Source organism: Ascaphus truei, chromosome 3, assembly GCF_040206685.1.
Source record: "Ascaphus truei isolate aAscTru1 chromosome 3, aAscTru1.hap1, whole genome shotgun sequence".
NCBI lineage: Eukaryota > Metazoa > Chordata > Amphibia > Anura > Ascaphidae > Ascaphus > Ascaphus truei.
This window is the reverse complement of record NC_134485.1, coordinates 255772784-255787272: the sequence shown is the minus strand read 5'-3', so window position 1 is coordinate 255787272 and position 14489 is coordinate 255772784. Positions and strand designations below refer to the sequence as shown.

The following is a 14489-nucleotide window of genomic DNA, read 5'->3' as shown; positions in this document are numbered from 1 at the left end:
TCATTATTTTCCCCATCTCCTCACCCTCTCTCACCCTCCTCTCACTCCCTCCTCATCTTATTACCCCTCTACTCATCCTCACTCTCTCACCCCTCCTCATCTTCTCACCCCCTATTCATCCTCTCAACATCCCTCCTCATCTTCTCACCTCCTATTCATCCTCTCAACATCCCTCCTCATCCTCTCTCCCCCTCGTCATGATCTCTCTCCCTCTTCATTCTCTCACCCCCTCCTAATACTCTCACCCCCCTGCATCCTCTCACCCCTATCCTCATCCTTATCCTCTCCTCAACCTCTATCCTGTCCTCATCCTCCAACCTCCCTGCTCATCCTCTCACCCAACCTCTCGTCTCCTCCTCCTCATCCTCTCTTCCCCCTTCATCCTCACACCTCCCCTCCTCATCCTCTCACCTCTCCCCTCATCCTCTCACCCCGCTCCTCATCCTCTCATCCCTTCTAATCGTTTCACCACCCTTCCTCATCCTCACACCCCCTCCTGAGCCTCTATCTCCCCCTCCTCATTAGCTCTCCCCATCCTCTCTCCCTACGCTCTATCCCCCTCCTCATCATCTCTTTTCCTACCTTATCCTCTCCCTGCCCTCTCTACCACCTCCTCATCTTCTCCCCCCTTCCTCATCCTCTCTCCCCTTCCTAATCCTCTCTCCTTCCTTCTCATCCTCCATCTCCACCCCTTCCTCATCCTATCCCTACCCCTCCTCATCCTCTCTTTCCCCCTCCTCATCCTCTCACCCTCCATCCTCGACCCTCCCTCCTCATCCTCTCACCCCATACTCATCCTCTTTCCCCCTCCTCATCATCTCTTCCCCTCCTCATCTTCTCTTCTTTCCCTCCTCATCCTCTCTTACCACCATCACTCCCCTCCTCATCCTCTCTCCCAAACCTCTCTCCCCCTCCTCATCCTCTCTCCCCTACTCATCATCTGTCCTGCCTTCTCATCCTCTCTCCCCCTTCATTTTCCTATCCCTCTCCCTCTTCATCCTCTCTCCCCCTCATCTCAATCCCCTCTCCTCATACTCTCTCTCCCTCCTCATTCTATCTCCCCCTTCTCTCTCCCTGTCCTCATCCTCTCCCCCTTCTCAGCCTCTCTCTCTCTCCCCTCCTCATCCTCTCTCACTCCCTCCTCTCTCTCCTTGCTCCTCATTCTCTCTACCCCCTCAGCATCTCTATCCCCTCTCCTCATACTTTCTTTCTCCCTCCTCATCCTCTCGCCCTCCCTCTCCACATCTTTGTCCATCCTTCCTCATACTATCACCCTCCTCTTCCTCTCCCCCTCCTCTTCCTCTTCTCCCTCCTCATCCTCTCTCCCCCTCCTCATCCTGTCCCACCCTCTCTTCCCCTCCACATCTTCTCTCCCCTTTTCAACCGCACACCTCCTCTCCCCCTCCTCATCCTCTCCCTCCCCCTCCTCATCCTCTACCACCCCCTCCTCATCCTCTCTATCCCCTCTCCTCATCCTCGCTTTATCCCTGCTCATCCTCCACATCCTTTGACCCTCCCTCCTCATACTCTCACCCCCTCATCTTCTCTCCCCATCTTCATCCCCTCTCCCCTGCTCCTCATCCTCTCTTCCCCCCTCCTCATCCTCTCTTCCCCCTCATCCTCTCTTCCCCCTCCTCATCCTCTCTTCCCCCCTCATCCTCTCTTCCACCCCTCCTCATCCTTTCTTCCCATCCCTCTTCATCCCCTCTCCCCTGCTCCTCATCCTCTCTTCCGCCTCCTCATCCTCTCTTCCCCCTCCTCATCCTCTCTTCCCCCTCCTCATCATCTCTTCCCCCCTCCTCATCCTCTCTTTCCCCCTCCTCATCCTCTCTTCCCCCCTCCTCATCCTTTCTTCCCCCCTCCTCATCCTCTCTTCCCCCTCCTCATCCTCTCTTCCCCGCCACCTCATCCTCTCCCCCCTCCTCATCCTCTCACCCCTCCTCATCCTCTCTCCCTCCTCAGCCTCTCTCCCCTCCCTCCTCAGCCTCTCTCCCCTTCCTCCTCAGCCTCTCTCCCCACCCTCTCTCCGCCTCCTCATTCTCTCTTCCCCTCTGCATCATCTCATCCCCATCCTCATCCTCTAACCCCTTCCTCATCCTCTTATGCCCCCACCTCAGCCTCTCTCTGCCCCTCCTCATTATCTCTCCCCTCTACTCATCCTCTCTCCCCCTCCTCATCCTCTCTCCCCTCATATCTTCACCTCCATCTCATCCTATCACCCACCTTCCTCATCCTCATCTCACCCCCTCCTCATCTTCTCACCCCCTCTTTATCCTCTCAACATCCCTCCTCATCCTCTCACCCCCTCCTCATCTTCAACCCCTCCTCACCCTCATTCCCTCCTCATCCTCTCACGCCCCCACCTCAGCCTCTCTCCCCCACTCCTCATCATTTCTCCCCTCTCCTCATCCTCTATCCTCCCTGCTCATCCACTCTTCCCCTCCTCATTCTCCCTCCCCTCTTCATCCTCACACCCCTCCTCATACTCTCACCCCTCCCCTCATCCTCTCATCCCCCTTCTAATCCTCTCACTACCACTCCTCATCCTCTCACCCCCCCTCTCATCCTCTTACCACCCCTTCTCATTATATCTCCCCTCTCCTCATCCTCTCTCACCACCCTCTCTCACCTTCCTCATCCTCTCTCCCCCTCTTTATCCTCTCACCCCCTCCTCATCCTATCACCCACCTTCCTCATCTTTTCACCGTCAGGCTCATCTTCTCACCCCCCTCTTCATCCTCTCAACAATCCTACTCAGCCTCTCTCTCCTCCTCATGATCTCTCCCCCTCTTCATTCTCTCACCCCCTACTCATCCTCTCTTCTCCTACCTCATCCTCTCTTCTCCTACCTCATCCTCTCACCCTGCCCTGTCTACCCCTCCTCATCTTCTCCCCCCCCTCCTCATCCTCTCTCCTCCCTTCTCATCCTCCATCTCCACCCCTTCCTCATCCTATCCTTCCCTCTCCCCATGTTCTCTCTCTCCCCCCTTCTCATCCTCTCCCCACCCCCCTCCTCATCCTCTCCCCATCCCCCTCCTCGTCCTTTATATCTTTCTCCTCATCATCCTCTGTTTCCCTCCTCCTCATCCTCTCTCCCCCCTCCTCATCCTCTGTCCCTCCATCCTCCACATCCTTGACCCTCCCTCCTCATCCTCTCACCCACTCCTCATCCTCTCTCCACCCTCCTCATCTTCTCTCCCCCCTCCTTATCCCCTCTTCTCCCTCCTCATCGTCTCTTCCCACTCCTCATCCTCTCTTCCCATTCCTCATCCTTTCTTACAGCCATCACTCCCCTTCCTAATCCTCTCCTCAACCTCTCTCCCCCTCCCCAATCCTCTCCATCCTCTCTTTCTCCCCCACTCCAAATTCTGTCTTCCCCCTCCTCCTCTCCCACCACCGCCCGCTGACCTCCTCTTTTCTCGCTCCTTCCCTGGGCCCACTGCAATTTTCCACCGCTACTCCCGCTGCCCATCCCTCCAAATCTGCCACCCTAGGCGATTGCCTAAGTTGCCTAGTGGTTGCGCTATCGCACTTACTTTTTCGTACATCTTTATTTATGCACTTGTTGATAGTCTTTGGCATCCCATAACGGGGCCTATATCTCATGAATTAGGGGGTCCCCGGGGCTGAAACCAATGCGGTTCAGCTCAGGAGACCCCCTGATCATGTACAATAGTATCAAAACACCCAATTAATTTAATTTTTATTTATAGTGTGCAGGAGCAGGAGGTCTCCTGAGATGAACCGCATTGATTTCAGCCTCGGGGACCCCTTGTTTCCCAAGTTACAGGCCCAGATATGGGGTTCCGGTATCTCCATTATTAAATGTCCCGCGTCATGTGATGCGGACGCTTTAAAAATGGGGGCGAAACTGGCATCCGATGCCCCATACCGGGGCCTGTAACTCAGGAAGCAGGGGGTCCCTGAGCCAGTAATCAAATCGGTTCAGCTCAGGTGACCCTCTGCTCCCGCAGACTATTAAAAAAAATTACATGAAAGCAGCTTCATTACCTTAGCGGCTATCCGCTAAGGCAACGAAGGGGCAATTTGGGGCAATTGCCCCCAATAAACATTGCAATATGTACTATCCACGCACCCCCTGTGTCTCCAACAAACCCTATACCCCCAAACATACAAAAAAAATTTATGCACAGGAATGATACTAGAGGCCAGGGAGGCCCTCGGGTGGTCCCGTGGGTCCGGGGGCCCTCGGGTGGTCCCCACTGGCCTGCGGTGGCAATCATGTGCCCAAAAAACCCCAACATTCAATACTTTTAAATAAATACACCCCCAAACCCCATAATAGATACAGTACAGTAATGGTCAAAATTACTATTATCCAGATATGGATAATAGTGCATTTGCCCATTTAAAATAAAACAGTAACAAGCACAAATAAAGTAAATAAAACTTGCACTCACCCCTGCCAGGCTGCATGATGAAGGCCGTCTTCATCCTCATCACCATCCATGTCCTCCGTTGCCACAAACAATGCAATACAAAATACAATCTAATGTCTCATAACCCCTTAATCACCTTAGCAGTTAGTAACCGCTATAGTAATTAAGGGGTTAACCCACGATCCCCCACTCCACACACATGAGGCCTAACCACCCTCCCCAGGCAACTACCACCACCTGCCACCCATTGATTGGTACTGTGGGTACATCATGCCCATAGAATATGAGCCTGATTTACCACTATAGCAATAAATGGTGAAGTAAACAAAAAACAGGCACAAAATAAAACACATTACATAGCAAACTAGACATAAATGCCAAGAAAACAATTGATTGGCACAGTGGGTACATCATGCCCATACAATATGGGCATGATTTAACACTATGCCAGTCAATAGTCAACCTAAAAATAAACAATCAAAAAATATCCAATGCATTCAAAACAATCACCAAATAAACAACAATAAGCAAGTAAACACAACAATATTACCACCATTCAATTAAGCAAATACCAATTAAACACCAGAATTAACAATTAAAAACACCAAAACAAAACCATCAATAAATAAAAGAAAGCTCAAAATAAACATCAGTCAAAATCAAAATACCAAAACAATCCATTATTAAAAAGCAAACACCAAAAACACCCCTGAAATAATCAATTGAAAACACCATCAAAAATGCCAGCATACAAATTCAAAAACAAAATAAATAGCATTAAAAAGAAAAAACAAAGTACCAAAATACATTTGAAATACATAAAAGCAAGCATTTGCCAAAAGAACCATTGCTTGTCCTTATATGTATGTATATATAGCCCTAAAGGGCATACATATATACATTTGCAATCAATGGGCAATCCAAAAAATTGAATTAAATTAAAAATACAATTAAAATTCCTGTAAAAGAAAAATAACATACATTCAATGTTTTTTCTTACCTTTAGATGTCTTCACCCTCTGAATCCAGGGGTCTCCGGGAGCTCTCGAACCAATCCACAATCTCAAACAGCAACGGGCCACAGGTAAAGTCCAGTGTCCTTCTCTTCTTTCTTTATCTTCATCTGTTAATTGTAATCCATTTTGAAGTCTGCATTTGCCCATTTAAAAAAATATATTAACAAGCAGAAATAAAGTAAATAAAACTTGCACTCACCCCTGGCAGGCTGCCACAATGAAGGCCATCCTCATCCTGATCACTGTCCATGTCCTGCGTTGCCACAAACAATGAAATCAAAAATACAATCTAATGTCCCCTAAACCCTTAATCACCTTAGCTGTTAGTAACCGCTATAGTATTTATGGGGTTATCCCACCATCCCCCACCACACACAGGAGGCTTAACCACCCTCCCCAGGCAACTACCACCACCCTCCACCCATGCATTGGTACAGTGGGTACATCATGCCAATAGAACCTTCACTTTTTTTTAGAGTCGCTCAAAGCGAGATATCAGGCATCCAGGGGTTCAGAAAGCTCAGAATGGGAGCCAGAGAGACCAAGACAGGAAACCCCAAATGGGCAGAAAAGACAATTTCCACAAGAAGAAGGACGAGGGGGGGGTGTCCAATAAAAGATTAAAAACACTAACCTAATAATAAGGCATTTAAAACCAGAGACAGAACATGAAACACAGCCAGAGCCCAGTGCTACATCCAATGACACAAATACACAGTACAGTGCCTAAATATATATATATATATATATATATATATATATATATATATATATATATATATATATATATATATATATATCTTTTGAATAAAATGGTCTTTTAGTTTAACTCTTTGGCCAAAGTGTTGTAAGCCCTTGAGCCTCTCCAAGGCAGACCACGTCTCAAGGGTCCAAACACTAATATACATTCTTAATAACCTGTACATTACCAGGAAGAGTGATTTATAATAAATCTGTCAAAATTAGTTGCATAGTTCTAAGTCTGATTTAAGCTCTTATTAACCTGTATAATACCAGGAAAAGCACTCTGTATTAGATTTGTCGCAATCAAACTGCACGCAAGTTCCCATGAGTGTGGAAGGTGGAATGGAGTAAGCTTTAACCATTTAAAAGTGGAAGGGGGTGAGCTTTAAACTAGGGAAGGAGGAGCCACCCTCCAAATTAAAGACCATTTTATTCAAAAGATATCTATATATATATTTTGGCACTGTACTGTGTATTTGTGTCATTGGATGTACCACTGGGCTCTGTCTGTGTTTCATGTTCTGTCTCTGGTTTTAAATATATATTGCCATTCTCAGTAGCACTCCTCTTTGACTCTTATACGCATAAATATATGTTGTGGTTATTTTGGGGGTTCAATATGAGCTTATAGGGGTCCTCTATGTTTTCTAATAATAAGGCAGGCAGATAAAGGAGGGGGAGTAATATTGCAGAATCGTGTTGATTATGAAAGGGAGGCCTTACGGCTTTTGGATGACATTGCATTTTATACTAAATTTAAGAGTGACCCAAGGTTACATTTACTCCTGGATCAGGCACTCTAACAGACTGTCATCACTAAAACTAATTTCAATTTTTATTTACAGAATATCTATGTATTTCTATTTTTTTATCACCTACCTAAGGTTCAGAAGTCTGTTACTAACCCTCCGGGTAGACCAATCGTGTCTGGTATTTAATCTATCACGTCAAATTTGTCACGATATGTAGATTATTTCTTACAAAAATACGTTAATGTCCTTCCGTTGTATATCAAGGATACGATGAATGTGTTAAATCTATTTAAGGACTTTGAATGGAAGGACACATATAGGGGGGCAATATTTGATGTGACATCTTTATATACTCATATACTGCACGATTTGGGAATTTAAGCTATAAAATCGTATCTGAAGGGTGATACCCAATTACATAAGCTGAATGGGGACATTATTCTACAATCTATTAGGTACAGTTGTGTGAAAAAGAAAGTACACCTTCGTTGAATTCTATGGTTTTACATATCAGGATATAATAACAATCATCTGTTCCTTAGCAGGTCTTAAAATGAGGTAAATACAACCTCAGATGAACAACTACACATGACGTTTACACCGTGTCATGATTTATTTACAAAAATAAAGTCAAAATGGAGAAGCCTTGTGTGAAAAACTAAGTATACCTTATGATTCAATAGCTGGTAGAACCACCTTTAGCGGCAATAACTTGAAGTAATCATTTTCTGTATGACTTTATCAGTCTCTCACATCGTTGTGGAGGAATTTTGGCCCACTCTTCTTTACAACGTTGCTTCAGTTCATTGAGGTTTGTGGGCATTTGTTTATGCACAGCTCTCTTAAGGTCCAGCCACAGCATTTCAATCACACAATAAGCACACCAAGTCATATATATTCGGTTAAACTTCCCGTCGGATGGTTGTTTTCTTGTGGTAATACTACATACACATATATACCAGGAAACATCTCAGGGGGACCATGTACTCTCACCAGGTTAGGAATAATGATGTTCTCTGTAGAACCTGGCCCACATCAAACCAAAGTTAAGCGATCTACTATTTCAGTTACTGAAGATTGCAATCCACATGTAGTTTTATTGTCAAATGCTGAAATTCTAAGTCTAGCAGTCTCTCTTGTTGGAGTACCTGGATTGGCTGTGAAATCAGCAAGAACTATAAGTAACTGGCATGTGCTGTAGCCAAGGGGTTAAATCACACCTCCCAGGCCCTAGAAGAACTGATGATAGATTTACAAGGTACACGCAAAGCAATTTTGGAAAATCGTGCGGCAATTGATTATCTTTTGCTTAAACATGAGCATGGATGTCAGGATTTTGAGGGAATGTGCTGTTTTAATCTATCTGATCATTCAAAATCTGTGCAGAATCATATGGCTAACATCAAAAGTCTTGTTGCAGACATTACTGAGAGAGTTGATCAGTTTGATTGGACTTTTGGGTTAGGCGCATGGATTGGAGAGTTGGGAAAGAAGATTATTATGGGACTGATATTTATCACTTGCATATTTGTAGTATTAGTTGTTATTTTTTCATGCTGCAAATTAATGTGTTTATCTTTATGTAAAATGATTATGCCTTCTGTTAAGTCAATTGATCACACATATGCTTCACTGAACGTTAATGCCTCTATTTCTAGTTTCCCAAATGTAACATATAACTCTAGACCTACAACCACCAGTGTCCCGATACCTTTAGTGGATTATGATAATGTTTAAATCCAGTACGAGACCCCTGTATCCTAGGGATTGTCATTTTATGACAAAAGGAGGGATTAATAATGTATGTATCAAGGGGGGACTCCATTTTGACTGCTATATAACCATTTGTACTAACACTTAAATCTCAGGAACTAAATAATGCCAGTATGCCATTATGCTTTGAGTCAGATGTCAGATTGACCTTTTACCCACTTGCTCATGGCTGAACTAAGGAACTCTGTTTGTTCAGACTTATTTCACTATGTAGAAACAGGAAGTTTAGCCAGCCATGCTGAACCTGAATTTTAAGAATGTCTTACACAATGAAATGTATTAGACAATAAGAAGAATGATGCTTCCTTTACAGCCCCAAAATCTAGCACTCAGGCTAGTTCCCAAATCGTAATTTTCCAACTGTCACTTTCTAGACACACAATAAGGGAAGTAAATTTCTCACGTATATGTGTTTTTTTTCTACGCTTGTTTGCCTATACTGCACCGACACACTTTATTCGAGCAAATACCCAGTATGTACCTGGCAGATACCTGGAATGCGCCACTCCTCACCTCTGACAAGCCCCGTTGCATTTGCCTTCCCAGCCTGGGTTCATGCCTGGCTGATGGGCGGCTTATCTGTTAAATGATAATGATTAGGATTTAATAGGCTGCAATGCTTCGCGTGTCTACCAGATGGCATAAATTCATGAATTGTAATGCAGTATATATATATATACTGTGCAGTTTTGCAGCCAGCGGGAATAAAATGCTTCAATCCCTGCTTGGAAAATAACTCAATGCACTCGGGCAGAAAACAGTCACAAACCTCAATACACCCGGGTATACCCGAATTCGTGGGACTAGCCAAGCTCGAATAAAGTGTGTCGCCAGTGTATAACCTGACTGTAAACGTTTAATAAACAGGAGATTTTTTGACTAAGCTCACTGGTTGTCTGACTCAATTACTTCTCCTCCGAGCTCGTTGTTGCTATCGTCGTCCTTTTCCTGTCCAGCGCTTTAAGAGTGGGTTAAAGCCTCCGGAGGTGAATCGATCCAAGTGACAGAGACGTATTCCTACGCAGCGCCGTAGAGAATTAGATATTTTCAGGTCTGGACTTTGACTGGGCCATTGCAACACCTTGATTCTTTTCTTTTTCAGCCATTCTGTTGTAGATTTGCTGGTGTGCTTGGGATCATTGTCCTGTTGCATGACCCAATTTCGGCCAAGCTTTAGCTGTCTGACAGATGGCCTCACATTTGACTCTAGAATACTTTGGTATACAGAGGAGTTCATGGTCGACACAATGACTGCAAGGTTCCCAGGTCCTGTGGCTGCAAAAGCAAGCCCAAATCATCACCCCTCCACCACCGTGCATGACAGTTGGTATGAGGTGTTGGTGCTGATATGCTGTGTTTGGTTTTCGCCAAATGTGGTGCTGTGCATTATGGCCAAACATCTCCACTTTGGTCTTGTCTGTCCAAAGGTCATTGTTCCAGAAGTCTTGTGGTTTTTTCAGATGCAACTTTGCAAACCTAAGCCATGCTGCCATGTTCTTTTTAGATAGAAGAGGCTTTCTCCTGGCAACCCTTCCAAACAAACCATACTTGTTCAGTCTTTTTCTAATTGTACTGTCATGAACTTTAACATTTAACATGCTAACTGAGGCTTGTAGAGTATGAGATGTAACTCTTGGGTTTTGTGCAATTTCTCTGAGCATTGCACGGTCTGACCTTGGGGTGAATTTGCTGGGACGTCCAGGGAAGATTGGCAACTGCCTTGAATGTTTTCCACTTTTGAATAATGTTTCTCACTATAGAATGATGGACTTTAAATTGTTTGGAAATGGCCTTATAACCCTTCCCAGATTGATGGGCAGCAACAATTGCTTCTCTAAGATCATTGCTGATGTCTTTCCTCCTTGGCATTGTGTTAACACACACCTGAATGCTCCAGACCAGCAAAGTTCTAAAACGTCGACTTTTATAGAGGTGGTCATACTTGCTGATGATCAATTAATCAAGGGCATTTGATTAGCAGCACCTGTCTGCTACTTACCATCTTAATTCCTATGGAAGCAGTAAGGGTGTACTTAGTTTTTCACACATAGCTTCTCCATTTTAGTTTTATTTTTGTTAAATAAATCATGACACGGTGTAATATGTAATGTGTTGTTGTTCATCTGAGGTTGTTTTTACCTAATTTAAAGACCTGTTAAGGAACAGATGATTGTTATTATGTCCTGATATGTAAAACCATAGAATTCAAAGAAGGTGCACTTACTTTTTCACACAACTCTACATCCTTACCGATAATTATTTTCTTTTCCTGTCCCAGTTCTATGTGCAGATTTGTGGTACAGCAATGGGCACGCGTTTTGCCCCTAGCTATGCAAATCTGTAGATGGAAGTTTGGGAACAGCGGTATATATGGTCTCATTATTCGTTCGCCGCTAGAGTTATCCTGTGGCGGCGGTTTATAGACAATATAGTTTGTGTATTGGAAGGTGATTTTGAATCCCTTGAGACATTTGAGACGTATTTGAATATTAATGATTATAACTTAAAATTTACTGTGACATCACACGCTTCTGAGATTGATTTTCTGGATTTGCATCTCGAAGTCCATTTGGATAAAAGGGTTAGAACCAAAACCTTTTTCAAAAAGGTTGATACTAAAAACCTGTTGTTAGCCTCCAGCAATCATAAAAAATCTTGGATTAACAATATCCCCTTGGGTCAATTCATGAGACTCAGGAGGAATTGTAGTCTAGAGGTCGACTTCGATGCACAATCCAGTGAATTGTTTGAGAAATTTGTCCAGAGAGGATATAATTCTAATCTATTGACCGCAGCTTTAACAAGAGTGCGAGAGATGAATAGGGAGTCACTATTGAACAGTAAGGTCATATTTAAAGATCCTAATGCATCAAAATCTGAGATTATACAAGTCCCGTTTTTCATGAATTTTAATTCAGATAGCCATGAAATACAGGCCATTGTTCGTAAACACTGGAATCTACTAATCAATGATCCAGTTTTAGGTCCGCATTTGAAAAAAAAGCCTCCCTTGGAGATAATGTCACATTCTTAACAAAAAAAAAGGAAGCGGGCACATGATACAGCGTCCAATCAGATTGGAGTTGTACCATCTGACCTGAAAATGTGAAGTCACCTGCCATATATAAGGCCTTTATGTCTCATTTAACAGGAAGAAGACGACGAGAGAACATCCTGTTCTGGATTTACATTGGGATTTGGGTTGACAGATGAAGATAGAAGATTAAAGAAAAGAAAGAAATAATGACAGATGAAGAAAGAGGACGGTGATAGAAGATAAAAGATAGAAGAATTTTGTTAATTGTTCTGGATCTTCAAGGTGGATGGTGTGGATTGACTTTGATGATGCTGCGGTACGAGAGCTACCTGATATGCCGGGATTCGGAAGGTCAACGCTTCTAAAGGTAAGAAAAATATTGAATGTACGTAAATTAATTTTTAAAGTTTTTGTTGATTGTATTTTTAATTTTTTATGTTTTTCATTGCCCATTGACTGATAATTTATTAATCTGTGCCCCTTCAGGGTACAGATGAATACAGTGATAGCCAATGCATTTTTTGGCAAATGCTTGTTTTCTATTGACTGTTATTTTTTCTAATTCTATTTATTTTTTGGATTAAATTGTTTAGAATTTGGATGGCTTGTTTTTAGTACATTTTAGGATTGGTTAGTGTTTTTAATTATTTATTAGTTTTGTTGGCTACTGGTTTAAATTCATTAATTGGTTTGTTGGCTAGTGGTTTTATTTGTTTAATAGTTTGCTTGGATAGTTGTTTATTTAATTGTATTGTTTTGGAATAACATAAGTGTAATAATTTTGCTATTTTGCGATAGATAATTATTTGTGATGTGTTCTATATAGCTATTTATTTATTTTAGTGTTGGGTTATTTAGGTGCTTCTGTATTTATGTGATTATTGTGTATTTTTGGCCTTAATTATTTGTATTAGGTTGACCATTGAGTGATATACTTTCCTATAATGCCCATATTATATGGGTATGGTATACCACTGTGCCAATCAATGGGTAAAGGGTGGGTTTAGTGGGTCTGGGGTGGGTGGTTAGGCCTCACTGGTGGGTAGCGGGGGACAGGGGTTAACCCCTTAATTACTATAGCGGTTATTAACCGCTGTGGTGATTAAGGGGTTAGGGGCCAATAGATTGTATTATTTATTGTATTCTTTTTGGCAACGGAGAACATGGTCCTGCAGTATGCTGATGAGGACACCCTTCCTGATGGCAAGGGTAAGTTGAATGTTTTATTTACTTTATTTATGCTGACTGGCTAATATTTGATTTTATAATGGGGAAATGCACTATTATCATTTTATCTGGATAATATTAGTTTTGCCCCTTACTGTACTGTATGTGTGGGGGGAGGGTTTGGGAGGTGTATTTATTGCAATGCATTCCACATTTTTTTTTGCAACAGGATTGGTACCGCAGGCCAGTGGGGATCCAAGAGGACCACCCGAGGACCCTCAGACACCCGCGGGGATCACCTGAAGGCACACGGACACTCACGGGGACCACCCGGGAACCCTGTGGGGCCCCAGGACACCCACAGGGACCACCTGGAAGCCTAAAGACACACAGAACCCATATGTAGCACTCTATTCCTGTGTGAGATGGTGAATTGGTTAAAACATATTTATTCAAAAACTTAGTTAAAACAATGGGGTTTAAAACAAGTATTAAATAATACCAAGTGTTGTGTAGACTCTTGGGGTAGATTACTCCAGGGGAGTGTCAAATAGGATAGTAAAGTCCAGTGTTAGTGTATTCACTGGCCCTAGTAACCTTCGTATAGAGCGATTAGCTAGATGTAGGTTTTATTAGGAACGATAGTAATAACCATATATGTAGTGCAACAGTAATTGAGTACTAATTGGTGTACAGGAAATACAGAACCTATTGATGTGCTGCTATGTACTGCAGTCAGTTAAAGGTATGATTGCATTGTTTTACAATTGCTGGTAGGTGTACACCAAATGTTGTTTACTGACGCCAGCTAGGGTGGGTTGTGCGTGAGTATAGAGAATGGACCATGAAGATATCACGTGTGAACAGTGGATCTGAAATATGCAGATCCTTAGTTGACACTAGTACTCAAAATGAATTACTGATAAAAATGAAGACACTGCTTAGACTCCTATATGAACAGATTAGGAGTTGCTGCTAAGCGCTGCACCTTATAGGACCAGTGAACAGGTTAATAGTTTAAAACCTTTGCCTAATTGGTGCTGCACTCCTCCATATATGGTGTGAAACTGGCACTCCAGATGTGAGTTGCTGGATAGGGTACTGTAGGCTACTAAGGTAAAATCCTATCTCTTAATGTAATGATCGGATAGTTGCAGGATAGTACTCTCTTATATATATAAATAAATAGTATTTGCCAGATAAATAAATCGTTCCCTGGCTGTGACTCATCGGACCATCAGGTCTGTATAGAGCCCTTAATTGTGCCGCAGCCGAGCCCGAATATTGGCCTTGAAAAAGCATACCCGCGAAACACGCGTGTCGGCACCACGCAGTCACGTGCACGCGCAGAGCCCTCGCTCACAGACGCTGACTCTATGCGATCAGAGGAAGTCAGCGTGGCTCGGCTGCGGCACAATTAAGGGCTCTATACAGACCTGATGGTCTATACGATGGTTACTAGGGCCAGTGAATACACTAACACTGGACCTTACTATCCTATTTGACACTCCCCTGGAGTAATCTACCCCAAGAGTCTACACAACACTTTGTATTATTTAATACTTGTTTTAAACCCCATTGTTTTAACTAAGTTTTTGAA

At 43.4% G+C, this 14489-nt stretch overlaps 1 long non-coding RNA gene across 1 annotated transcript in view; it reads left to right on the top strand.

Annotated features, from left to right (window-relative positions):
* The window catches only part of LOC142491058 (uncharacterized), a 72054-nt gene extending 59896 nt beyond the window's left edge, over positions 1-12158 (top strand). Inside the window, exons 2-3 of the long non-coding RNA XR_012800246.1 lie at positions 5407-5484; positions 11837-12158. This is a non-coding gene — a long non-coding RNA (uncharacterized LOC142491058). The remainder of the gene's footprint in view (positions 1-5406; positions 5485-11836) is intronic.
* The last annotated feature ends 2331 nt before the right edge of the window (positions 12159-14489 follow it).